This window comes from Colius striatus, chromosome Z (assembly GCF_028858725.1).
Source record: "Colius striatus isolate bColStr4 chromosome Z, bColStr4.1.hap1, whole genome shotgun sequence".
In the NCBI taxonomy this organism is placed as follows: domain Eukaryota; kingdom Metazoa; phylum Chordata; class Aves; order Coliiformes; family Coliidae; genus Colius; species Colius striatus.
The window spans coordinates 45,123,783-45,150,707 of NC_084790.1; the positions used below are offsets into that span (position 1 = coordinate 45,123,783).

General features: G+C 40.1%; 1 long non-coding RNA gene across 1 annotated transcript in view; it reads left to right on the forward strand.

Annotated features, from left to right (window-relative positions):
• Nucleotides 1-26,925, forward strand: part of LOC133628837 (uncharacterized) — a 35,496-nt gene extending 8,571 nt beyond the window's left edge. Inside the window, exon 3 of the long non-coding RNA XR_009820881.1 lies at nucleotides 26,711-26,925. This is a non-coding gene — a long non-coding RNA (uncharacterized LOC133628837). The remainder of the gene's footprint in view (nucleotides 1-26,710) is intronic.

Sequence of the window (26,925 nt, forward strand, 5' to 3'; positions counted from 1 at the left end):
TGACTCTTGGACCAGTTCTGCTTTGCAGATCTTGGTACTGAATTTTGCATTGACTTGATTGGAAGGAGAATCAAGCTCACAGAAATGACCACAAGAAGCACGATGTAAATGTTATACCTGCAAAACTATTGTTTACTTCATTCTAAGAGAAGTGAGCACTGAACTACTTGGCTTTTTGGAAACTGTTGCTTGATTTTAACAACTGGAGAATCTGCAGGGGGGAAAAAAAAAAGGTAAAGGCAAAGGAGAGGGCTGTTTGAATTGCTTAAAGAGGACTACCTATGCTGAACAGGCATGTTAGGCAAGTGCTTTACAGAAGAGGACAAATAAATTAAAACAGATGCACATAACCAAATAAGTAAAACTTGTAGGAGGACTTCTTTCTTGCAGTGAACTTTCCTCAAAAAGCACAGCATTATTGTGTCCCAATGCTCTGTATCAAGGATTCAAATTGAATCCCTTAATGCTAGAAGCAGCTGACCAGGGAGGAGATATTCTCAGATATTCTTTGCTCTCTTTAACATCCTAGTAGTGCCAAAGGAGTATAAAACATCTTTAGTGTAACTGAGGATTGGGCTGAAACAATGGAGGATTTGTTTCTTCTTTCATAGGAAATGCCTATATTAATTTACAAACATTCTCATAAATCACAGCTGGAAAAAATTGTGTGAGTTAAATATGTTCCCTTTGCTGCTATGTAGCAGAAGCTGGGGCCTTACTGATTATTCACCCTTTGGAGAGAAATCAGTAATGTGATGTTTGGATATCCTCCAAGTACAAGTTCTACATTTACACTGCATACATCCTTCATAAGAGGTGCTGATAAACCATGCCTAAACATTTCTGTTTTCTCAGGAGTCTTCAGTCATAATTCCAATCAGTTCCCTGAAAAAAGCCTTTAACAAGGCTATGACTTTCTGACGATTTTAGACTGTGCTAAAGTTCCCACAAAGAATCTGCATTATAAATAAACCGTGTGTGACCCATTGTGCCGTGTTTGTTTCATAGACTGTGTTTAACATCTTTCACCCTAAATTTGAGGATACATTAAAAGATGCATTGACCACACTATAGTACGTGCAAATGTAATAGTGTAGTGATTTGATGAAATGTCATCAGTGTGAAGCTCTCACTAAAATAATTTTTTTTATTATCTGTCCTTTGACTCTTTGAAATGTTGGACAGTTCTCTCATGTGGTCAGTAAATGTGGAAAAGAATGTGAGATTCTGACATTTGCCTTCTGCATCGGAGTGCATCACATTGTTCATCATCTCTGAAATATTTTCTTCTAGGCAGGATGCATTTTACTCTCAGTTGCACATCTCTCATATTTGGTGTTCAATATGGAAGCTTCTTGGACTCTAACTTAGCCAGGAGTTCTCCCATGACTCCACTCCTCTGCTAACTGAGGAAGTCTTTAGTAAGAGTGCTATAACAGTGTGTGCTGACGTATTGTTAAAGCTCTGATTTCAATAATGCACGAGGCAGGAAATATCAAGCTTATTATCAGGAATGATTGTTCCTGACAATTGTCACTTTTCACTTTTAAACCTGTAAGGTCTTGATTCATGGGAAGATTGGTATAGTCATCATGATAATATCCTGTCCATGAGGTCAATTTAATGTAAGGTCCTGATTCACAGGAAGGGGTTAAGGTAGTGTCCTAATTCATGCCAAGGAGTTCATGTTCCTTTTTCCCTATGCTGGATTAAGACACAAATAAGGTCAGATAGCACAGAATGGCTGAGTTTTTTATTCTTAATTAAGGCTTATGAAAAGAGATAGTCTGAAGGGAAGAAGAAAAGAAAGGAAGAGAGAGAGGGGAGAGAGAGAGGAGAAAAAGAGAAGCAAGAGTTTCACTACTTGTGGATCCAGTGGTGTCCCATTTGTCTTTTGTTGTCTTGGACAGTTTTCCTCACTGGTGAGAGTCTTCAGGTGAGAGTCTCTCAAGTGTCTGGGCAAGGGCCACTTTTATATGCGTAATTCAGTTCTTTGTCCTGTCTCACCAGGTGTGGTTATTGCCCTAGTAAGTTCAGCAGGATCTGAAACAAAGGTTGCAATTATATGAACAGAGAGGCCTCCCCATCCCTCTACCAGGTAGGCACAACACATCAGAAAATGTAGCCAGTCCCATCCTCAGTGTCTAATTCTTCTTCCAGAATGCAGTGGTTAGAGACATGTGTACTGTTTGATCTGTTAATCAATGGTCATTCTAGCTTTGAGGCAATGAATCCTTTTGTTTCACAACTTCATAGAGCATTGAATTGCACAATTGCAAAATGTCAGATGTAATATGAAGCAGCCAAAACAAAACTGCACTATTATCTGCAATGAGAAACGCAGATATATAAATGTATGTATATGTACATACATATATATATGTACCCACATATATAAAAAAACACAGAGAATAGTGTTCTGTCATATTGTATTTGAGGATATATATTGTATAATCAGAGAATTACTTAGGCTGGAAAAGACCTTTAAGATCATTGAGTCCAGATGTTAATCCAGCACTGCCATGTCCACCACTAAAACATATCTGTAAGTGCTCCATCTATACATCTTTTAAATATCTACAGAGATGGTGACTCCACCACCTCCCTGAGCAGCCTGTTCCAATACTTGACAACCTTTTGGCAGAGAAATATTTCGTCTTGACCTATCACTTGTTACTTGGGAGGAGAAATTGACCCACACGTAACTACAACCCCCTTTCAGGTAGCTGTAGAGAACAATAAGGTCTCCCCTCAGCCTCGTTTTCTACAGCCTGAATAGCCTCAGCTTCCTCAGCCAGTCCTCATCAAACTCATTCTCTAGATCCTTCACCAGCTTCGTTGCCCATTTCTTGGACAAGCTCCAGCACCTCCTTTAGTGAGGGGGCCCAAAACTGGACACAGTATTAGAGATGTGGCCTCACCAGCACCAAGTACAAGGGGACAATCACTTCCTTGGTCCTGCTGGCCACATTATTTCTTATCCAAGCCAGGATGCCCTTGTCCTTCTTAGCCATCTGAGCACACTTCTGGCTCAATTTCAGCTGGCAGTTGATGAACAACCTCAGATCCTTTCCCTCTGAGTAGCTTTCCAGCCACTCTGCCACAAGCCTGTGGCATTGCCTGGGGTTGTTGTGGCCCAAGTGTGGGACCCAGCACTTGGCCTTGTTAAACCTCATCAATCTAGCCTTGGCCCATTGATCCAGCCTGTCCAGGTCCCTCTGAAGAGCCTTTCTGTCCTCAAGCAGATCAACACTCCCATCCAACTTGGTGTCCCCTGCAAACTTACTGAGGGTGAACTCAATCATGCAATATGAAGAAACACCTAACAGTAATGGCTACCACTTCTATCTTTAAAGGCACTTGGGATTATTCTATGTGAACACCAGAGGGATTAGATTTAATGTCTATGCAGAAAGTGGTAAAATAAGTAACTTAATTCTATAAACAGGATTCTCAGTTACATCATAGCCTCTTTAACATGGACCTAATAGTATCTACATTTTGTGTGAGTGATATAAAAGACTCATAATGTGTGTATGTCTGTGTGTGTAAACAGCATTATTGCATTTATGTTAAGGGTTTTTATTGTTTTGATTTTGGTTTGGAGGGACATTTGCATGTATTTATTTATTACTTTTTTGGTTAACAATTATAGCATAAATACAGTAAATAACCTCAAAGAATGCTGAAACTAGATACATCTCTGACCACTTCAGTGATATTTGAGCATTACTGTATGAACCTCCCTCAATTGTGATTTATGGTGTTTAAGAATGTTATCCTTATTGACAAAAATTCCTTCAACCGTTGCATTTTAGTTAGTCTCAGAAAAAAAATACAGGACAACACCATGGAATGCTTTCTTTTTTCAGTTTACATTTCTTTTTATTTATTGATTTGATTTCTGCAGCATCAATTTGATTTCTTAGTGTATAAGGTACACATTGGTATCTCTTTAAATTACTTGTGAACCTTTTAATAACACCCTCTGTGTTTAGAGAAGCTGTCAGAAACCAATCAGAATAGTAGCATGCCCCTAGCTATGTCTTGTATGTTTGTGTATTATTTACTAAGTGTGGTTATTTGGGACTCAGTATGCCACATAGTTTCTTCATACTGTTTCTATTGTGAAACAAGCAAAAAACATGTATAATGACCCACAGCTCTAAGTACCATCCAACATTTAGCAGCTGAAAGCCTAAAATGTTTAAGTATATACTTCAGTTCATCAGAATTTCCAACTGTGAATGCTCCTATTTACATAGTCTGCCTCAAAAAATAAAGATACCCTAGGGATCAATGTTATGAGGGCCCACCTACATTTTTCTTCTTATTTCCAGCCCTTCCATCTCTCAAGCCTCATCCTCTTTGAACGCCTGCAAGATAAGAGGGACTATGTAGCATGCCTGGAATGTTTCTAAATCCAGGAACTAGTAGACCAAAGAAGGAATCAGATTCCAGAACCTCACATGGGGAGTACTCTGTTATTCCTTAACTCCCAAATAGTTTGGAAAATGTCAAACTAGGGCCTCTGCTTTTGGGCCACAGCTATCTAACATGTGTCGATAGCAGACAGGAAATGTGAAGAAGAAAATAAAGAATATGCAGTTCCTTTGTCTAAGTATTGGTCAACAGCTGTAATTCTGAAGGCGAGAAGTCTTTTCTCTTCTACAGCTTCACAAAGAATGCATATTTAATACAATAATGTTTTCTACTTATTAAATACAGCTAGTTAAACTCAGTGTTTAGTTATTTAAAGAGGAGAATTTTAAATAAAATATAATAGGAATCAGTGTCAAAATGTGAAGTGTCAGTTTCAAGGATACCCTGTCCTTTTCTGTTATTTATTCTGAGATTTACTCCTTCTGGAACATGTAATGCAATGGTAAGAGACAAATATGCTTTGGTCCAATACTGTATATATGTGCAAGTGATTGTGGAAGAAACAGTCTTCTTTGTGGATTTCACTGTAGTATCACATCTCTTAAACCACTTCCTAAAAGATATAGTGACAACCTATAATTTTAGCTTTTTTGTAGAAATTTTACAAAACAAATGAGAAAAAATAATTTAGGTTCAGGGTAATACACTTTGCATAAGGCAAGACTTGAGAGGCATACAGTTTGTGACAGACTTCATTTAGGTCAATTGTAAGAAAACATACTGCATTTTTCATGTTTTTATTAGCTGTTCATTCTTCCATATGAAAGACCATGTGCTACTACAACCAATAAGTCAAAGTATTTTTATTTGTAAAATTGTTGGTGCAAGGTAGTAGATCTCCTTTATTAGATTGTCACCAGATTTTTACCAACAAAACAGCTCAGTACTTGGAACCCATGTGTTTATGACAGTGTGAAATAAAGTGGGACAGGCGTTACATAATAAGTCTGTTTGTGGGCACATACTGTGCAAAATAATTTTCCTGTTTATATTATCTACTTTCAAAGTGAATTAAAGGCTACAAAACTCAATTTTGCCTTCAACGATAAGAAATTTGGAGCTGCTATGGCTACCCAGTCCTTTAGCAAATGTTTGTCAAATGAACTGCTAATTTTGATGCCAGGTTAGCTCTCTAGCCCGTTTTGCTTCTACATAGACAAATGCCAGCCCAGGTGAAGAGGCAGTACCTATGTGCTAGAATTCCCTCATACACACCACTGCATCTCTTTCCTTGAGTCAGAGAAGTTCCTCCAACACACTACCTCTCTACTTGCCAGGGCACAAAGAAAGAACAGTCAGGGAAAAGAATTGCCGGAGTTGGTACCAGTTGGCTGTTAAATGTGTTAATCTGTAATGTTAAACTACATCATCAATAACCCAGTTGTGGAATTTGTCAAGAATAACACAGAACATACGTGCCATAAAGCAAGATTTTCAAATGGTGGCCTATGGGCCATCTACAGACATTAGGGCACATCAGCAACAGTTGAAATAGTTGACTCCAACAGTTGAAAATACTGAGGATACACCTAGGATGTAGTGTTACCCACTAAGCCTTTCAGGTAACCCAGACTGAAAAGCTTCTAGAAGCTCCTCTTTGAATTGGCTCTGCTAGGTATTGCAATATCTACCACCTGCATTTTCAGGTCTTCCAAGCAAATGAATAATGTTGTCATTAATATTGTCAAGGTCACAGAAGTCTGCTCAGGTGGGAGTCCACAACATCTTTTTCTATTAATGATCCCTAATGATCTCCTGTCTCTCTGAAATGATCTCTCCTATCTCATCTGGATCCTGAATCAGATCCATTTCCTGGATGATTTTGCACATGCCTTTTCCCCGATGTAATAAATTAGATTTTTTGTTCTCTGCATCTTATTCAACTATATCTTACAATAACAAGTTATTGTCTCACCATAACAAGTTTTGGGGGACATTTATCTTACCTGCCTGCTACAACCTAATACTAACACCTCATTATTACAGCTGCTAGAAAGAAGTGCCAATATAAGGGTGAAATTTATCTGACCTGACCCTGATATTCGGTTTGGGATAAGATGAACTATAACCCTGTAAATTTCTAGTTGTTTCTGTGATAATGTGAAAGGGACTTCATATGAGTAGACCATCTTTAACCATCTTCAGTTCACTTAATCACAAATGTATGTCCTCTCTCGTTTCTTCCCGTGCTATACTGTAATAGCTCTCCCATCTATAATTACAGAACTCCTACTCATTACTCCAGAAGCACGTGAGTACTTCAAGTACGCGTAATCTTCAAACTGGATACCTCAAAAGTCTAGTATAGCAGTCCTTAGAGCAAAGAGAATGGAATTCAGAAAACATTTTTCCTCTAATGTAAAAGGAGTTTTCACAGTATAGTTTTCACAACTAGACTAGGCTTGCTTTTTACATTAGGTAAACATTTAGTTAAAAAGGTTCACTTCTTGCCTTCAGAAATAAACACAATTTTGTTTCTATGTTTTGTGTTTCAGTATAGGTTTTTGTATTTCTTTGGCTGCCACTTTCCAGAATGACACTGTATTTATTGGATTGTATTATGAACTGCTTGGTATTTCCTAAACAGCTTTGAAAGCAATTTATAAACCAAAAAGTAACATCCAGGAGAACCTTTATAAATACACAAGAAAATCTTTTCATTACATCTGGAAATTAAAAGCATTTGTATTGAGATAACATGGTGGGAACTGGGGAAAAGAATTTTAGCATGAATATTTGGTTATCCTGTTTGTCTATGGAGAAAAATACCAGTAAGAAAGGGAAAAAATGTGGCATTAAAAAAGCACCCATCTTAGTTATTGTCTAATAAAAACAGTTTTATTAATGGTAACATTGTGTATATAAATGTCTATATGAATTTGAGTTATTGCATGTCATCTAAAGGAGAATATTCTGGTCTCTCAAGACAGTGCTGTTGCATATAACAGTAAAATTAGGTAGAGAATACTGCAGCATCCTGGCAACAGAGTCTCCTTGGAGTCATATGATGAGGGGGTGGGATTTTGTGCTGTCATGCATGTCTGTGAAGCAAAGCATGTGGGAAGACCTTTGCCAGCTACAGGAACATCAAGGTGTCTGTCAAGCTGCTTTTCTGCCATTCTTTCTCCAGTGGTGCAACTTGCTGATTACCGCACATTACTCAGATGCCTCCTGCCACAGTGCAGCATATGAGTGCTGTTGCGACCTACAGAAGAGAATTGCAGAGTTGCTGAACGAGCCCTAGTGCAAATGGGATGCAAAGGACAACCTTGCTTTGACTTGCTCTCACTCTTCTCTTATTTATGTCAGAGAAAGTGCTTGTGCATCATTTTCAAAATCCTTTGTGTTAGCTGTAAACACTGTTCTTGAGACTCTCTCTAAGAGCCTCACATCTTGTACCTCCTCACTCAGTCTCATGTGCAAAACCAAGGAAACACTTGGGACCAGAGCCTGTGCATAGGAGCTCTTATGCACCACATGCAGGAAGTACAACGTGTAAAGTTTTTTAAAAGTTTCAGCAGGTGCTTAAGCCATATTCTTTTTGGAAGTCAGTAGCTTGTCTCAGAATATCCTTGAGGTAGCCCAGGGAAATGTTGCTATATCATAGAATCTCAGAATCTCAAGGGCTGGAAGGGACCAGATCATCCAGTTCAACCCCCTTGCCAGAGCAGGACCACCTAGAGTAGGTCACACAGGAACTCATCCGGGTGCGTTTTGAATGTCCCCAGAGAAGGAGACTCCACAGCTCATCTGGGCAGCTTGTTCCAGTGCTCTGTCCCACTCACAGTGAATAAATTCTTCCTTGTATTTCTTTGGAACCTCTTATGTTCCAGCTTTTACCCATTGCTCCATGTCCTATCATTGTAAACATTAATGAGGTCACCCCTCAGTCTCCTCTTTTCCAATCTAAAGAGCCCCAGCTCCTTCAGCCACTCATCAGAAGGAAGATTCTCCACTCCATCATCTTGGTGGCTCTGCACTGAACTCTCTCCAGCAGCTCCCTGTCCTTCTTGAACTGAGGCACCCAGAACTGGACACAATATTCCAGATGTGGTCTCATGAGAGCAGAGGAGGAGGAGAACCTCTCTCGACCTACTAACCACAGTCTTTCTAATACATCCCAGGATGCCAATGGCCTTCTTGGCTACGAGGGCACATTGCTGGCTCATGCTCATCCTGCTGGTCCCTTTTGCCTACACTACTCTCTAAGAGTTCATTCCCCAACCTGTACAGGTACATGGGGTTATTCTTTCCCAGATGCAAGACTCTACACTTGCCCTTGTTGAATTTCATTAGAATTCTTCCTGTCCAACTCTCCAGCCTGTCCAGGTCTGGTTGAATGGCAGCACGGCCTTCTGGGGTGTCAGACACTCCCCCCACTTTAGTATCATCAGCAAACTTGCTGACAGTGCCCTCTGTTCCCTCATCAAAGTCATTAATGAATATATCGAAGAGTACTGGTCCCAGCACCGACCCCTGAGGGATTCCACTAGATATAGGCCTTCAACTAGACCCTGCCCCATTGATCACCACTCTCTGACTTCTTCCCTCACTACCTGATCATCCAGCCCACACTCTCAGTTTTGTTGTGAGGATGTTGTGGGAGATGGTGTCAAATGCTTTACTGAAATCAAGATAAGCCACATTCACTGCACTACCACCATCTATCCTCCTGGTTACAGCTTCATCAAAGGCTATCAGGTTGGTCAAACATGACTTCCCCTTGGTAAAGCCATGTTGCCTGATCCTAGTGATGTTCTTGTCCTTTAAATGCCTGGAGACAGCACCCAGAATAAGTTGTTCCATCACCTTTCCAGGGATGGAGGTGAGGTTGACTGGTCTGTAGTTACCTGGCTCCTTCTTCTTACTGTTTTTGAAGACTGGAGTGACATTTGCTTTCCTCCAGTCATCAGGCATCTCTCCTGTTCTCCATGACTTACTGACTTCTTGTTCCTAGTGTATACAATTCTTGTTTAACAAAATCACAAATTTCCAACAGGCTTTGAAAATAATTGTTTTAGTATTCATTTTATTTGGTACTTCGATGGACGAATGTCTAAAATGCTGTGGGTGTCTCCTGGGTATGGATAAACTTGGATTTCATGGAATAGCTCTCACTTTCATAGTAAACCACGATCAAGTTTTGATTTGTTATGATGATTTATTATTCATAAGAAAAAAGCCTTGTCCTATCCCCCCTCTTCTTTTTTTCTGTCACCTTATACTGGACTAAAAATGTATCCTTGTTGTCTCTGTTAAACTTCATTGCAGTCCTCTTGCCTTAATCATGGAAGTAAAAAGTTAAGAGGTGAGAACATCAAAACCTGAGAAAACCTTGATCTTTCTTATATAGAAAAAGCTTTTCTATTTTAACTATTTTTAACAGGTAAAGTGTTTTCTGTTGAGCACAAGTAAAAATTTGTGAAGTGTTTTGATCACTTTGGTGACTAAACCATGAGCATATGCATTCTTAAGAAAAAAATACCCATATACATGTACATTCAAAATCATGCAATGGTGACTAGCCACATGATTCAGTGCATTTAGAAGTCAGTGGAAGGACTTCTGTTAATTTCTGTGAGTACTGGAAGAAATGGTGCTGTGGACCTCCATTCTGGGATCTAGTCTGATTTAAACTTTAGTATATTAATGGATGTAGATGTCTTCCCCTTTTCACAAGTGTAATACTTAGGCATTTTAAAGAAAATAAAACACTGCAAATAGACATTCTCTCCTGCATTAAATGAATTCTGTAATGTCCTGGTTTGAGCCAGGATAGAGTTCATTCCCGTGAGGAACCAGGAAAGGGCACAGCCTGAACAGCTGACCCAGGCTGGCCAGCAGGTATTCGATACCATCCTAACGGTCATGCCCAGGGTACAGGTGGGGGCTGGCCGAAATAAGCTCTTGCCCGGAATAAGCTCTTCCGCGGGGGCGGGCTCTCGGTCGCCGGTCCGGAGCGGTCGCTCACGTCGGGTCCCGGGTGGTGAGCAACCGCATCACTCACCAGTTTTCTTTGTAATATCCCCTTGTCTTTGTTATAGTTGTTCCTCTTCAGTTTCCCCAGTAAACTGTTCTTATTTCAATTTACGCGGGCTCTTTTACTTTTTTTCCTCCCTCTCCGATCCCCTCCGCGTTCCGCCGGGAGGGGGAGGGGGAGGAGTCGCGGTTTTCTTCCCCTTTGCTCCGGCTGGGCAAAACCGCGACATTTATATATTTACTTTGAATGACTGACTGCTTAGTGCAGTTAATGTGAAGCATAGTCTACTTCATCCACAGAATGACACTACCAAGTGCTGAGTAAATGGCTAAAGAATTATAAAATTAGTTGCTAAAAATTTAGCCAAAGGGATGAAAACAGATTTTTCAGATTGTGTGTGTATTCTAGGTATTGAGTAGTTTCTATATGGCTGAATTGTAACACAACAGTTGCAAGCAGAAGTTTCACAAGGCTTTTCCTCTGTTTTTAACAGAAATATTGTTTTATGTGGGGTTTTTTTCCCTACAGCTTTTTTTTAAAAGTCATATTGAACAGGAAGTACTAAGGAAGTACCTCACTGTGATTGTTTATACTGCTTATACTGTACTTTCCATACACAAAAATATAAATGTGAATCCAGCAGTGAGCACACAAAGAAAACAACCTGTTAGGGGTTTTTTCTGTTTTTCTCCATGTTTATTTAATAACACACTGCACTTATATTTATAGGCTAATATTTCACAACATGAGCTGCCCTGGTTTTGTGCAGCTTCCTTACCTAAAGAAAGATAGTTCTCTTGTGCTCATAGTCTGAGGTTTGGGGTTTTTTTTCTGAGCTTTCTTTTGGATGAGGAATGAGTCTAGTTATATGTGACTGATGCAGGACACTCTGATGTGATAAAGGTCATTGTTACTGAATGCACTGTACTCAGTACATAAATAATTGCTGTGATTTCAGCTAGATGGTCCTAATGCTTCCCTAATGCAGTTGCACATCACATTATCAACCTTCAGAACAATATTTAGATATCAGTCTTTAATAATAGCCAGATATTGGTATATGTTTGGGAGTAGGGACCATATTTTGTCCATATTATTATAGGAAGGTTATGGGAGTATAACCACTTATCATCATCTTTTCATTATTGGTCATAATCTGTTTCAGTCAATAAGTCAGGTTGTAAAACAGTTGTATTAAGAAGCAAAATTAATATGACTGAATAGATTGTTGCTATCGCTGTTATCACTGAGTTGCATGATGAGACTACCTGCTTATGTGGAATGTAGAAGCTGAATTCATGTGGATTTTTTATAATTAGTTGCTGACAAATGTAGCTTGGTGGTTCTTGTGCTCTTCTCCAGATCTGAAATGTATGTCAAAAAACCCACAAAACCACGTAAAAATCACCATACTTTTAAGCACCATTAATAGTTCTAAATACAATTTCATGTTTAACATTGATCCTTTTTCTCTCACAGCTATTTTAACTCCCTGTGGGTGCTGTCTTGGGAAAATGTTGGGTGGTTTAACTACTATAACCACTCCTGAGCTGGGCCTCAACGTGCTACAACCATGGGATACTACAGACAAATGCTGAAATCTTGGTTTTACTGCATGCCAAGTGACAAAGATCCTACTGCCTCCTTCAGTATAGCCAGGATTTCAGTGATTAAGTGTTTTAAGTAGTAATCCCTCTTAAAGACTGACTGTTGTGCTGTGGCACTGGCAGGCCAACAGCTAGCTACCCTACTGCAAGATACAGCTGATGAATTGGAAGCAGCACCTACTGTTAGGCTCTGATAAGAGGCACTGGTTGAGGAATGCTGTTTCAGGCTACAGGACGGAGGAGCACAGCTGGAGTGAAACTAAAAGTCAAAGTCCTGGTTTCAACATATAGACATATAGAATACAGGTACTGTAGAGTGGATGTATTTCAATTAAAGTTGAATTGAAACAAATACATGTGTTCAATGGTGTTAGTAAGAAGTAAGAACAACTTGATCTTAAAGATGTTTTCCAGCACCTTTGCAGGGTTGGAATTGTGGAAGAAACATGAGGATAAAAACATTTTTGTTAAGATTTGCCTTTATACGGAGTTTCTCTTAGTCTTTGTACTTCATCATTCTTATTTCTGTTACTGTAGTCTTACAATAACCTGATCCCATCTCTATTTCACAAATTATGAGACCGAAACACATGAATGGTGAGAATAAGACTTATGGGTTAAAAATTAACCTTGAAACATAGATGCTTGAGAGGGAATCTTTATTCCTCCTTACTGCCTCTGTTCTCCTCTGTACTTCTCTGGTGCTTGTGAGACCACAAAGGAGGATGACTCAAGGAGCTAATCCAGAAGATATGTAAGACCCAACAAGTGAGTATGTCTGCCAGTTTAGCCCCTGGCTCTGTGAGGTCAGAGCCATCCCAAGAAAAGCAAAAGCAGCTCTTGGGAGAATCAGGTGGGGGCAGGGCAGTTCTTTTACCAGCAAATTGCTGGCTGATCAGTTTTACCATAACATGAAACCTTATTCTTAGTTATTCAGAACTTGGCTTCAGGTATTTGTGACTTCATCCAGAGAATATTCCATCTGACTGCAAAGGGATCTACAGGTATCCAGCATTTTTGGGAAGATAGGCTCAGTGTCTTAAGGCAAAGCATCTGGAATTAGAAACTGGTTTTGAATATTTGAATATGTGTGATTCACTCAGTTCAGAAACAAGCCAGTGGCACATTCTGAAATAGATATGCTGCCTCCTGCCTCTAAGCTGCAGTCTCTGTGGAATAATGCTCATGCTAGACTCTGCCATTTCCCACGTACTTTGTGACTCATTCCATCCCTAAAATTATTTGCACCTGGTGTTTATGAACAGTGTAATGGTCAAAAATATGGCCTTCAGAACTGTTTAATTAAACCACAATAATTTTCTTATCATAAATCTCCAAGCTTTTATCCTGGGTCTGCTTCTAAGTACCTGTGTTCTTCCACAATATTTTGCCCTTGACTATATCTAGTCAGATGAATCATAGAATGGTAGGGGTTAGAAGGGTCCTTTAGAGATCATCTAGTCCAACCCCCCAGTGCACACGTATGGGGAGGATATAACTTCTGTGTCCTTTAGCTCTGGTGCACACAGTGAACTCTTCTTTACTGTCATTAAACTGGTCTTTAAAATTCCCTCCTTCCATGAAGCTCTCTTCTTTTGTGCTCCTCAGCAAAGACACATCACTGGGGTTTTTTTAATGTCTATAGCTAAGTCAGAGCATGTTCTCTGTAGAGCTGGCACATTGTGTGTTTTACTAGAACAACAGCACTTGCAGCCCTCATGAATATTACTACTGCTGTTGCTCCCTTGGAATTCTGAAATTCTTATTCCCTTTTACAGCGCAATTGATTCCCTGTGTACGGGTTTTGTATGTCTTCTGGCATGAAATCAGGCAGAGCTGAGTTTGTGAATGTGACACGTGTATCACAGAAACTAAAAGGTGGGAGCAAGTCAACTAGTTACCTAGCTAGAAATGTCTCTACTCCAGTACCCATTTAGGATTGCTATGGTGGGAAAGGTATTGTATTTACAATGAAGCACCTCTGCATAGTGAAAATATTGTATTGTGGGCCCTAAAATAAACACATATCTTATGTCTGTTTTAGTTCTTCCCCTCAAAGCATATTTGGACATTGCAGTTGGAGAAGCACATGGTCAATTTTGACTTTTTTGTTTTTCCCCAGGAGAGGGCTTGAAAGACAGTAAGCACTGCAGAATCAAGCCCTTTGCTTGCTATTCTCATCTCGTTGCTTACACTGGCTTCATAGCTTGTATCCTGGGCATCTGTGAAGGAAGATTTGTAGACTTGAGTTCACTGTGGCCAAAGAAGGATCTGAACTTGGATTTCCCACTTCAGATCGGTTGGATATATAAGCTACCTGTGCCACCAGGAATGGGGTCTGAAAACGGTAATTAATACAACTGCATTTTGTGAAGAATCTCGTTCTGTCAGCTCCAGTTAAGTATGCTTTGAAAATATTTCCTGAGCAGGACTTATATGTCACTCTCCAAGTTTCTAGGTCCTGTGTGTAGTGATTTGTGAAGTGCTCACCTGATCTGATCAGAGCAGTGCTTAGGAAACTCTAAAGCCCACAGGCTGTGAGCCTAACTGATGACAAGGCCACTGTGTGGATAAAGGATGGCATCACATACAGGGACTCAAAGCAACTCAAGCATGCCTAAATCCGATTCTGATTGTTCAAATCCACTGCTAGATCTGACTCAGGATGCAGGAGGTATCAGGCAGAAGGGATGGGAATGGAACCCAGAGTAAGCTCTGGACCAAACTCTTCTGCCTGAAGCCTACTTCAGTAAAACTCATGTATGTAGATCTCAGTGCTTAGGTTCTCTCAGCGATTTAAAGAAGCCTTTTTGACTAACACAGGGTTTTGCTGCATTATCTATTAGTCTCAAATTAGATTCTTTCTTCTAAGACATTTACCATTTCTTATTTTAGTTCCCAAGGACGTTGCAGAAAAATTAAAACACTGGTAGGTTCAGGCTCTCCACTGAGCTGATCCAATGAGGGGTAAACTTGGTACCATCCTAATGGGGCATAACTTGTCGGTAGCATGTCCACCCAAATGGGACACAATTCATCCATAGTATTTATACTTTTTATGCTTCAAAAGGAAGAGTGGAAAGAAACTTTTAGAAGGAAATATTTGCCTTTCCAGCAAACTATCAGTTATAAAGTATGTCATTCTATCATTTCATTAAAAATAACTGATTCGTTATCAACTGGAGTACATGAATAACCAGCCTCAGGTGTAAAGTTTTTGGAGTGACATTTCGTATGCTGAAGTGCCATACTTTTACTAATATGTTAATAAGCCTTTGCTAGGCAATCCAAAAATAGCTTTGGGGATTAGATAGAAACCCAATAGATTGGGTTTTAAATAAGGTTTTGGAGACAAAGTGTGTATATTTGTAATTGAAGTACATATTATGGAGCAACATGTTTTTTAAAGTGAAATCAAATTTAGTGCTCATCCGTCATCTGTAGCTGAGGCCAGTCAACCATAAGTAATGAGGGTTTCATTCTGTTCATGATTTTGTTGACCAAAACTAGTGTATTCACAGCTCTTGGAGGCCTTGACCCCTATCACGAAGAAATAGTTCCTTGCTGTGAAAGTGCCTGATTTAAACCCTACAGAAGCAGCTGCAAATGGAAATGAAATCAGCTTTGCTGGTGATAGCTGAGCTGGCAGCCCTTCTTTATTCTAAGAGTTGTAGTTCCCTCCTAGTCTTACTGTGGTTTTGCGACTTGCTTTGTTTTAAATTTTGTGGAAAATGCACAATATATTCCTGTAATGATGAGAAAATAATGGCAAATGTTGTTAAGGATTCTTACACATTGACACCAGTCCAGTTAAGGGCAAACATCAGAACTACCAAGGACTGCTGAAACATGAGAGCCATCACATGTTCTTTCCCTTGTATTTCTTAGGTTACTAGGTGTGTGTCCATTTCACTAGGACAAAGGCATTCTTTATTTTACAGGTTTAAAGTGCATAATTATAAAATGTATTGCATGATTTTACTGTTCTTGTGGCAATCAACGTGTGATAAGCTGCCCTGAGACCAAAAACATTAAGTTGTTAACAAGTTGCAAAGTGCATGTAGAGTTTACAGTCAGATCTTGAATATCTGCCATAAAGTGCTTAAGAACAGCCGAGGAAAATCCTACCAACTAAAGTCAGCGTAACTGCAGTACGTCAGATTTTCGTGCATTGAGGAGAGCTACTGGAAAGAACTTTGAGAAAAATCAGCAACCTGTTTTTCTCTTATTCAGGAACTTTACCTAAAAAGCAGTTTAGTAGTGTCTTCATGGTAAGTGTTGACAAACCTTATGACAAGAACTAGGAGGACATTTAAATTTGGTGAAAAATCTTGATTAAAAAACACTGGCAAGGTGAGAATTTTTTTGCTCATTGTCTGCTCTGTGAAGGACAAGGCCAGCCACCATCCAACATTCCAGCCAAGCTACTTGTTTTGAAGAATGTAATTCCTCTAACTTTTCCTCCCTGCATGGAATGAGTCTAAAAAAAATAAACTAGAGTAAAAAGCTTCTGAGATATTACAGATTTTCAGTAGCCAACCAGATATGTCCAGCCATTATGCTAGGGAGTGCTATGGCTTTGACTTCCTTAATTTTTAGCCTTTGCAGTTATTCTTTGTTCTCATTTTAGTCTTGGTGAAATGCGTTTGGGCATCTAAATCCACTTGGGTCAGAACTCTATATTACCAGTTTTCTGTGTCAATAGAAAAAGAAATATCTACAGCAGGAGCTGACAACTGCTCTCCTTTATGTAGCAGCCATTGTCTATGTATTGAAAGAGCGCTTGTCTAGTCCAGTTCCTTACACACTTGTGTCTCTATATCAGAAGCCACTGCCACTTCTTGACCAACTATACAGAATGGCTCCTGAGAATGACTGGATCTTGAGACAGGCCAATCTTATCTTTATGTACAGTCCCTTCAGTATCTCATGGTAGACTCTGTTCTCATGGATATCTGTTCTCGTGGTATGCATGACTCAAAGCTAAATTGTCAAGACTTTCCCCTCTGAATCGGAAAACCTGGGGAAGTGCTAGTAGAACAGCGCAGCCCTAAAGAAAGCACCATTTATGTCATTTCAATGAATTATTATAGAGAATTTAACTTTGCTAATCAGATAGTTTTGCAGGTGGGAGTTAGAGATCGTGCAGCTCTTTTCTGTGGGTCTCACAGTGAGAATCTTACCAGTGTGTCTAAATAACTGATGGGAAGGAAAGAAGAAGAGTGAGCTGGACTCTACTTTGTGATGTCCAATGACTGAATGAGATTGAAACACCAGAAATTCCATCTGAACACAAGAAAACACCTTTTACTGTCAAATACTGGAACAAGTTGCACAGAAAGGTTGTGGAGTTTCCATCTGCGGAGACACTCAAAGACCATCTGTACATAGTCCTGGGCAACTTGCTGCAGCAAACCCCACTAGAGCAGAGAATATGGATTAGTTATCATAGGAGTTCCCTTCTTGCCTTCGATAATTCCAGCAGTAGCAGACACTCAGGGTAGACTCTTCAAAAAACGCTGAAAGAAACAGCAGAGCGTATTTCATTTCACAAGCACTGACAAATACTGGCTGCCAGGACATTTTCTTTAATTGAATTATTATTGTGGATTTTGTACCTAGCTGCCAGTGTTACTCTAGTTTCACAGTAACAGGGCTTGAGGGGCTTTTGTTTGGTTGGGTTTTAGTAAGCAAGATCTTCAATTTTTTCTCATGTTAACAACACTAGGAAAATAAATATGTTACTTTTTATCCAGTGAGTTGGGTGAATGAGTGTTAGCATGCCACTAGAAACTTTCACTAAAAAGTTTATAAAAAATAGGACAAATTTCTGTAAGGGAATCACATCCTGAAATTGAAATGAATGAATATTCTTCCCTGAAGAGGGAAATTCCATACAAGTGTGAAATCATGTTGAAAAAGCTGTACTCTGAAGACGTGTTGTCAAGACAAGTAACATGATTGTTTGATGTTTACTGAGAGCGCAGCAGGAAACAGGGATCTGCTTTCACACTGCAAATGGCTGTAAGTGAAGGAAAAATTGAGTAGTACTTAATACTTAAGAAAGACAGGTACATGGTACTGAAGTTGTCATGTAAGAAGAAGTATGAAACGTATACTATAAGCTGACACCACGTAATTCAGAGAGAGATTTAAGGACAAAGTGACAGTCTGACCCCTTTATGCTTGTATTTTTTTTCCTTCATTTTTCCCATAACTCTAGTGTTTTTAGGTACCTAGGGAGGCTTGACAGAAAAGTTATTATCCTTTCAAGTCTCATACTAACATTTATTCTGTATAATTTATCTAATAGACAAAAATTATTTTAGGAGATATTCCAGTGTATTATTTAAATAAAAAATCCCACATCAGAATAGCCAGTCTGACTGTTTAGGAAATTATTACTCTGATAAACGCACAGCAACATTTACAAAATGTGGTTTATTTCTCTCACACAAGTTTAATCATATGAGATTGTAATGGTGCAAAGTCTAGTAAGATTCTAAAGGCAAGAGTTGGGAGCAAGCATGCTTTGGCATAGACATGTTATGTAGATAGTATAAGTTTTTCAGTAGTCAAATGTCACGGTACCTGTAAGCACTACTGTTTTGCATATAGAAATTATTTAATATTTACTTTTTTTTCCCTCCTCTTCCCTCTTTTGTGTTTTTCTATTGGAGGTACACTGTTTCTAGAGAAACAATGTTGTTATTGCCCTCCACATTCATCTATGCACTGTAAATCAGCTTCAATGACATTTAAAATGTTCACAGTATTTTGATAAATCAAAGTTTCTGATAATTCTTTTGATGTCACATGGTCAAAGTATGCTTATTATTACAAATAACAGAAGAATTCTTCCCCACTTTATTAATATACATTTCTTCTGCCTATATTGCATACCTGTCAAGTTTAGATGAATTAAAAAATATAGCTGTTTTGTCTGTGCAGCTTTTATATTAAGATGCTGCTAATAGATTGGGGAATGTTTCTGAGTCTATTTTCCTGCATGAGATGACTTTATTTGTAATTTACTTTTTAGTCCATTGGCGGTTTTTCTAAAAAAAATATTCCAGCTAATGTGACTCTATTCAGCACATTTACTTTGCCGTTACAAAACCAATCAGTAACTGTAGTGCAGGCTAATAAATTAATCCCCAAATTATGTTGGAATCACAGGTCTAAGGTGTCAAACTGAGTAAAGAGGGATTTCTTTTTAGCATTCCCTTTAAGAAAGAGATCTTCCCCTTTAAAAAGTGTTTTTGCAATATTTCTCAAAACAAGACTGGTGAACAGATGCAAGTTAAATTACTCTTTAATTAACTGGGGTTACAGTCACCAGGCAAGAAAAAAAAAATAATATTCATGATGCAATAATAGTAAAAAGAAGAATAGACTAAAGGACTTAGGGCTGACAACTGACAAATACAACTTTAGCATTCATGTCAAAGAGGATAGCCTTGCCATCTTTGCTTCTTAAATCCAAGTTTATTTAGCTAATTTGGCAACATATAGCCCAGATTTTAGCTGCATTACAGCCTTGATAAGTTACAGGAACAGTGACCAGTATAGAAGCAATTCAGAAATACTTCCAGGACAGAGCTACTACAGGCTGTTTGAAACATTTCCTGCTTCAGGGAATGGTAGAAGCTGAAGCAGAGAAGGCAGAGCAGCCTTAGGAGCCTGGGCTGTGAGCAACCTGTGTGTAGATGTGCAAGGTGATCATGCAGAGGATGGCCCCTGGTGTAAGCTACAAAACTATGGTGAGCATCTTGGTAGTCTGTACTTCTGTCACTACTCATGTGCTGTAACAATGTGCATATCGGCCTTTCCCCAGGACTAGCTGAGCTGTTGTGGAATATCTAATTTACCAGGTACTACACTTCTCTACTTGGATGCAACGTAAAGATTCTTACTGACTTTGGTGAGCTTTGAGACAGTCTGTGATTAGCCGTTCATCACCTTCAAAAGATCACCATGAACATATGTATCTCAGTTTCTATTTTAAAACTGTGATCTTCCAGCTGTGCTGCAATTACAAAGACTTAACAATTTTTTAAAAAAATCGAACCATTTCTCTATATACAATGAAGAGCAGCTGATGCAAACTTTCAAGTAGGGTGTTTTTTTATCTCCATATAAACATAAGTTCTTAGAATACTTAACACATGTCAAACTTCATCAAAGTTATTGAGAGTTTAAGACAGAAGGAATCCTGTCTTGTGATGTGCTCTGTCTGACTGATGTGCTTCAGATGCAAACCTCCGCACTGGACACTGTTGCAGTATCATGCCTATAGAGAAAAGCAAAAGAGCAGTCAGTCATCTTTTTGGATTACTTTTGTAAATTGGTCCTAAATGTTGTTTCAGAAATTATATCTGGAAGACTCAACTGCATGACAAAAGCCTACTTAGTTTGGACCCTGTCATGGTTTAGGCCCATCCAGGGACAAAAGACCACGACTAGATTCAAGTACCACAGACCTGTGAATTCCATTGCTGCTTATGGTCCTGGACAAAACAGACAAGGCTTGGGGAAGAAAATAATTTTATCCACCACCAGCCAAAATATGGAATGAGAGTTTCAGTCAGTCTACTCCTGATAGCTTCTGCATCTTGTCTCTCTTCAAGGCAGACAGGCTCCTTGCTGGTCCTCCCTGCTCCAGCGCAGGGTCTCTCAGAGGCGAGGCAGCCCTACACACGCCACTCGGATGTACATTCATCCTGGGGGCTGCAGCTCCTCTCTGTATCCTGTGTGGGTCGCTGGGGCCCCCAGCATGGCCTGCGCCATGGCCACCTCCTCACACAGTCTCCTGCCCATCTGGGCGCACTCACCCGGAGCTGCTGGTGGCTCTCAGTCCTGCCATGGCCCTGCATGGGTTGCAGGGGTACAGCTGCGTTCTCGACACAAGCTGCAGACAGGTCTCTTGTCTGGTGCTCCTCCTTCCTTCTTCTCTGACTGTGGGGTCCACGTGGTCACCTCCATCTTTTACTGCTTCTGCACCTCCTCCCAAACACTTCAAATTCCCATCCTTAAATAGTGATGGCAGAAGCACCAGCTTGGCCCAGCTGGGCCAGAGGTGGGTCTGAACACAAGAGCGAGGGGAAAGTCCCAGAACTCTTGCAGTCCCATCCCCCTGTTACCAAGCAAAAGCGGCTCTTTTCTAAACCATGATGGACCCTTAGGGCATCATATAAGACAAGTCCACATTTGTACTGTCAACACATGTTCCAACTGCATGCACATTGTTTAAATGTTAGGGCCATGACAACTTTTGATCTTTACTGTACTTGTGCGTGCATGCCAGACAGTGACACAGAACAGTCTGACCCATTACAAATTCTGCTGTATGCTTCCTCCTAACAATGTGAGTGTGACTAACCATGAAATGGAAGAGAAATCACACACAGACACACAGCTCAGTGCTATAGGACAGAAAAAAAAAATCCTACGAGGTTTTTTCATTAAGTACAAGCAGGTTTTTAAAGCCTCTAAGTATTAGTCCTAGCTCTGCTGCTTACACTTCTTTGGAGCTGAATCTTGTTCATCTTGTATGTCTGGCTTTTCACACATTCCACCAATTTCAGTAGCATTACATTTACCTAAATCTGCAGTAAGATGAAAAGTAGAATAGAATAGAATAAGAATAGAATAGAATAGAATAGAATAGAATAGAATAGAATAGAATAGAATAGAATAGAATAGAATAGAACAGATTTCACTTGGAAGGGACCTATGATGATAACTTTGTCCGACTGCCTTACAACTTCAGGGCTGACCGAAATTTGAACAATGTTATTAAGGGCAGTGTCCAAATACCTCTTAGACACTGACAGGCTTGGGATATTATCCACCTCTCTAGGAAGTCTCTTCTGGGTTTTGTTCCCTCCTAGTAGGATGGAGAGGCGAATCAGGGAAAAATAAGGAAAACTTGTGGGTTGAGACAAGAACAGTTTCCTACAAAACTCAAATAAAATATAACAGCAATAACAGAAATATATAATAATAGTAATGAAAATAAAATTAACAAAAAACTAACTAACTGAATAAATTAAACCATGGAAAAAACCCAAGTGGTGCACAATGCAGCTACTCACCTCCCACTGACTGATGTCTGAGCAGTGATCGGCTCCACTGCATCCCCCTTCAAGTTTATATACTGGGCATGATTTACTGGAATATCGCTTTGGCTTGTTTGTGTCAGCTGTGCCGGCTGTGCTCCCTCACAGCTTCTTGTGCACCCTTAGTCTACTCACTGTCAGGGAAGGGCAAGAAGCAGAAAAATCCTTGATGCTGTGTAAGCACTGCTCAGCAGTAACTAAAAATGCATCCCTGTACCAGAAACTAAGAATAAAAGTTTCTCTATCCCAACCAAAAACAAAACACTTTTTCAGTAATCTGCAGAGAGTAATGATGTCATCCTTCAGCCTTCCCTCCAAGCTACAGAATCACAAGTGCTTAGCCATTTCTCATAGGACATGCCTTCCAGCCTTTTCACCAGCAGTGTTATCTCCTCTGGACACATTAGAGTACCTTCACACCCTTGTTAAATGGTGGACCCCAGAGCTGCACGCAGGCCTTGAGGTGAGCTTCCCTGATAAAAAATACTAGGCTGCGTGTGAAGACCTGAAACTGTTTTTATTTGGAGTTTTATTATAAATGTTATTCATCAAAGTCATTGAATTCTGTCACTCCTGATCACTGATCTTGCATTGGCTGTGTGCACGCACACACATTTCATACAGATCTTTTTTCATAAACGTAAAAAAAAATGCTCTATGCAATCACCTTTAATTGCAAGTTTGAGACTGTTTTGTTAATGCTTCTTATAAGCACTTGTTCTGGTTTAGCAAGGAGCAGCTTTTGGCTTAGTAACAGGGCGAGCGGGTTGCAGTGAAGACCTGCTAAAGAGTTTTTGGACTCTCCCCTGGCTCCTGGGTTCAGACCCACCTCCGGCCCGGCTGGGCCAATCTGGCGCCTCTGCCATCACTATTTAGGGGACGGGAATTTGGAATGCGAGTCAGGAGGTGTAAGAGTGATACAAGATGGAGGCGACCATGCGGACCCTTCAGCCAGAGAAGGAGGAAGGAAGGAGAAGCGATAGACCAGAGACTCCTCTGCAAGCCGTGGCGAGAATGCAGGCTGTGCCCCTGCAACCTATGGAGATCCATGGCAGGACTGAGAGTTACCAGCAGCTCCGTGTGAGTGAGCCCGGACGGGCGAGGGACTGTGTGGGGAAACGGCCATGGCCCAGGCCGTGTTGGAGAGCCTGCAGGCCGCAGAGCAGCCCCACACGAGAGGCAGAGAGGAGCTGCAGCCTTTGGAATAAGTGCGCGTCGGAGCAGCCCGTGCAGGGCTGCCATGCGTGTGAGGTACCCCACGGACTTGCAGGGAGGACTGGTGTGGAGTTCACCCGTCCTGAGGAGGGACAAACGGCAGAAGCTATCGGGAACAGACTAATTGAAACCCCCACTGCCTGTGCTGGGCCGTTCGGTGGGGGAGGAGGTAAAAACACCGAGATCAGGACTCTGAGCCCGGGAAGAGGGGAGGTGTGGCAAGAAGGTGTTCTTAAAAAGGCTGGTTGGACTCTTCATTGATGTATTACTCTGTGTTGTTTTATTTTGGTTATGTTTTGGGTTTTAAGGTTATGTTTTAGTTGATGTTGCATTAAATTATTTCCTGTTTTCTTCCCCAAACCGGGTGGCCTGGTCTGTTTTGTCCTGATCCTTTAGCGGCAATTAAGCCCTCCCTGCCCTTGAGCGATTCTCAGCCTCTTCGATACTCGAGGCTAATCGTGGTCTTTGTTCCCTGATGGGCCTAAACCACGACAGCACTCATAGAAGGCACTTTCAAAATAGATAAAAGTTTCTACAGTGAGCTTGCTTATGGAGTGTATGTATACATTTTCAAAATACACACCCAAATGTGACTGTTACTTCTAATCACTATAATTTGAAAAGGTTATTTCCTGGTTCAATGCAATGTCTTATTTTGTTGGGGTTTTTTTACCCCTTAAATTTTATCAGCATTGCATTTGCTTACAAGCAAGCAGCAGACAAAAACTAACTGCAGATAGGCTTCTACCAAAGATCTGATGTGAAGCATAAATGGCATCAGAAGCAATACCTGACCAGCCACCGTCCGTTTTCATGTTTTTGTTAAACAAGTCAATGTCTTTCTTTATTTTGCATCTCTACAGCAAACCTGTCATTGGATATATTTTTCCTGTGTGCCTCTCTGGTACATACATGTATCTTACCTATACCTCTGCCTCTATATCTGTTCTTATCTCCATCTCTATCTCTGTCTCCATCTCTATTGATGTATGTGATAGGTTAACACTGACTCCCAAGCACGTCACCCACTTAAAAATAATTTTTGCCTTAAAAGACTATGGATAGTGAGGAATTCCCCAAAACATTCCACAAGGAAATCTGATTTTTCAGCTTGGGAGAAATGTCTGCTAATTCTAAACTACCATTTTAATTTTTCTACAGCAGAAATTCGCATTTTCCCCAACCGTAAAATTTTGTCATAAAAGAAATGAGCCAGTTCCCAAGGGTGTGGTTATCAAAAGATAATCTCATCCCAAACTGATTAGAGGCATAAGACTTATGCCTCAAAATGCTCCAGAGTGTGATTATTGTGTGATAACCATAGCCTGTATCATGTCTTATTGATTAACTAATAAAGTTTCAGTGTTATTACTCAGAGGAGAAACTAAGATATCAGCAAGAGCTCTGATTCTGGAATGGGAAAGATTCTTTGAAATTCTCAAAATAACCTTTCTTGTTCTCATTATAGCACCTCTGAAATTATGGGGTCACCAGATGCCAGGTTTTGTTTCTTATTGGTGATTATATCAATGGTATATTAAAATTGAACCATACCCAGATATATTCTCATGTAAGGACACATTTACACTAAACTGTTAATTTTGGTTTTATAATGCAGGTTTAGGTTACAGAGCAGAATAGAATTCAATTCTCTAGGGAGGATTTTTTAGACTAGACACTAACTTTGCTCTCCATTCAGGTTAACTCTAAGTTTTGTGTATTATTATGGTATGGAGAGACCTCTGCTCTGCCATGTGATCCCTCACCCCCTGCCCACATACTGTATACAAAACAAGGAGATAAAGTGAGCCCTTGGTCTCCAGAGTGTTCCTCCAGTCTGAGACATCCGGAGCTGCAGGCTTAGTACAGCTATTTATCCCTTAAATCTCCTAAACAGTAGCACAAAGAGGCCTTGAACCAGTGCTGAAGCTTTAACTGCAAAGCCACCTCCTCCCCTCTCTGCAGTGTTGTTTGTTTTGTACAAAAAAAAACCCACTTAATGATGTGGGACTTGCTTGAAAAGGCAGTCTGAAGGCTAATGTCACATCCAGCAGATTCTGATCTTCTCTGCATCAGTGAAAAGTTCGAATTACTTCACGGACTTCAGTGGAGCAAAACCAGGTTAATAGACATTTCTAAGAAAAAAACCCACTTGGTATATGCAAAAAGAGCCTCACTAGGAATTCCCTTGCAGTGCAGCTTCTACATACTGATGGAAAAGGAGGCAATATGCTTCATCTGTTTCAAGTTGAATGTTTTTTTGGAAATAAACACAATATTTGCATCTGTATTGCAAAACCATTTTTAGATGAAAATATAACGTGATGAAACATTTGATCAAACCTCTCATGTAGGGATGTGCAGCTTACATCTAAACAAAGGAATCATTATACAGCAGTGCAATGCACACCATAGTAATCCACTCGAATGAATTCTTTGGCAAATTTGCTGTGTCTATTGTGTTGCCATCCACTCCATTAATGCAGAATGTTAATTTCTGGAGCTAGCTAGAGCATTGCCATCCTTCCTTCTCATGCTGTGTGACAAAAATAGCTTGCTGTTCCTTCTACCAGCAGAGCTCCCTTTTGGCTAGTCACAGAAGGAATGTGGGTATAGGCTGGGCTCTGGAAACCATTGTCACTTGCATTATCCCTTTACCTACAATATCCTGAAGCAGGTTCAAATGACTAGCAGCCAAAAATCTTGTTTTCCTTCAGCATTATCACAGATACTTCCACCACTATGACAGTGCTGCCATTTTTAATTGGGATTTGCTAAAATCTCTGGAAGAGACAAGGTGTTAAGGCAGTAATCTGTTTTTATTTAAAAATACTTTCAGAAGGTGAGTGATGCTACCTTAAGGCATGCACCCATAGGAGAAAGGATAAATCACCTCCTGGACTGGCTGTATCTCATTCTTGACCACAGGGAGGATCAAGATGACTAGTTTGGATGAGATGACTATACAGCCAGATGAGGTGAAGGGAATTTTTGCCCTTGTTGTAACTGGTAACTGAAACTTAGGCTGTTATTATAGAGTCTTTCCATCCTTATCTGACCCATGTAAATGTTGCTTTGCCAGGCTGCATGCTGTGGAGCTCTGTGCAGCAGAGCTGCCTAACTTCTGAACTTAAGGTTTAGTGACAGATGCCAGGCTTACTTTCAAGTCTCATCTTTCTCTGAACAACAGTTCTCCTGAACACACAGAAATGCACAGATCCTGATAAAGACACATCCTACTGAAGGAAATGTCCCACTTCAATGGTACCTTTCTGTTCTATTGTTAATTACTATGAATAAAGTTTGTTCTGAACCCTAATACCTAATCTTCTTGTATTGAATAGGTTACAGCCCAGATGACAGAAAATGAAGAGGCAGGGCAGATTTAGAAGCCCAGAAAACAAGATTAACCCATAAAATCCTCCTCTGGAGGTTTTCAAAACCTGCCTGGATGTGTTCCTGTGTGACCTGATCTAGGTGGACCTGCCAGGAGAGTTGAATTGGATGATCTCTGAAGGTCCCTTCCAACTCCTACCATTCTGTGTGATTCTGTGTTTGA